Here is a 2,224-nt window from a genome sequence, read left to right on the forward strand (position 1 = left end):
GGAATTCAGTTGAGTTTCCTTAATATATTACGTAGTTTGAAAGTTTCATTATAAAGTATATAATGCTCATATTTGAAAGGTGGAAAATAGATTTCATTACATAACATATTAAGTTGTATGATTAATTTATAGGAGGAATAAAGCATTCGGCTGAGTTTTCTTGATGTAATATGCACTTCTAAAACTTAATGAAGTGGATAGCGCTCATAATTAAAAGATGAAAATTGGATTTGATTAAATATATATTACGCTTTATGAATAATTTATCGAAGGATTAAATCATTCTGTTTATTTTTCGTAATGTGATACTCAGATTTAAACTTCATATAGCAAATAAAACTCGTATAATTCAAAGAGAAAGGAAAAATGGAGTTTATTACAAAATGTATCACGTTGTATGATTAATTTATGGAAGGTATAAATCCAATTCAGTTTATTTTTCGTAATGTGATACGGAAATTTAAACTTTCATATGGTGCATAATACTTATAATTAAAAGAGGGAGGAAATACAGATTTTATTACAAAATATCTCTATTTTCATTTCTACCTTTTAGGTGAAATAATCAAAGCGAACGATGGAATGTAATTGTGTATGAGCAATTACAATAAATAGAAAAAACTTAGAAACTATGATTAACGATAATGAAAATAAAAAAAATAAAACACTGATAGAAACTAATTTAATACCCATACAGTTCTCAATGACGATTTGTTATCCCTGAAGATTGTGGAAAACATACATTCGTTCTATGTTGTTTCTACGGCTACCTTACCTTACCTTGCCTAAGCAAATCTACGATTTCATCTTTTAAAAAAGTATTTTTGGTCTAATGTATCATCAACGCATGGCGTTTTGAATATGCATTATTTCTTGAAGAGTTTTAAAATAATATGCATAACTCATTTTCCATAAAAAAAGTACTGTAAGGTAACTTTAATTCATACATCCTCAATCCAATGTAAGGCGAACTGGGTTGCTGAAAGGATTTCAACTAACATCAATATAATCGTCTCGTTCAAGAGATTTATAAAACAAAAATTTCATAATCGCACGGGTCACTAAAACGGTGAAGAATTCACTATGTCAGTATATATACATACATACATATATACTATATATATATATATATATATATATATATATATATATATATAATATATTATATAAGATCTATATATATACTATATATATATATATATATATATATATATATATACAGACATCACTGACTCTTTCTCCATCACGTTAAAGTGATTGCCAATCCATTAGATGATTACAATTTTTTACTTATTAATTCATTTTAAGACCCAGACAACTTAAATACATATTAGCGCTTGATGACCTTGGCGTAACAGCAGGTGAGTGTTAAGTGGTAATTTCATCATCGGGATCTCTTTTAAGCGCTTGAGACTCTTTGATCGTATGACGGGAGGTCTTTCAGCAAAGTGATTTTAATTACGGAGAGAATTTATCATTTTGTTAAGAAATATTGAGCGAGTGATTAACTCGCCTTTTTCTTTTTCTTTTTTAGATATAACTGGAAGTCGTTCAGCAAAGTGATTTTAATTACGGAGGGAATTGATAATTTTGTTATGAAATATTGAGTTGGTTCGGAAATATGAGGTGGGGGGTTATGGGAGCATTTATCACATACTTAACAAATCCAATTATTAAAGAATATAAGGTAAATGATGATCAAAGGATCACATAGACCATTTTAATACGCACAACTTAGGTTGAACAATCTGTAGGAAAAAATAATTGCAATATAGTATAATGTAATTATTACATATGGTGGGGCGGGATCGTCTCTTATCGGCCGGGGAATGAAAAGAATTGTAAGGAATGGGAAAGGAATATTATCAGAATAAAGAAAGAACTACTTTAAGTGCGAATACATTTTAGCTTACTCGGGGAGTAAGCCTGCAAAATACTTTGTTCTTGTTGTTGTTGTTTTTTGTTTGAGGTCTTAAAGCCTAAATAGGTCTGAAAAAGGAATTTCGTGTTGAGTTAAAGATACAGGAATTTCAGGATAGGATATTTATGATATATTTATTAGAATGAAATTTTAAAAACCGATGAAAAATAAAGAAAAATTATCTCTAATAAAATATAGTTTATATATTTTAATTTTCGCTGAGAAGGCTCTACATGAACGCGGATTTTAGCACGAGCCCTGAGTAAGCTGGAGGTTGGATCACGCCTTGTTTACATACATATA

This window comes from Macrobrachium nipponense, chromosome 6 (genome assembly GCF_015104395.2).
Source record: "Macrobrachium nipponense isolate FS-2020 chromosome 6, ASM1510439v2, whole genome shotgun sequence".
Taxonomy (NCBI): domain Eukaryota; kingdom Metazoa; phylum Arthropoda; class Malacostraca; order Decapoda; family Palaemonidae; genus Macrobrachium; species Macrobrachium nipponense.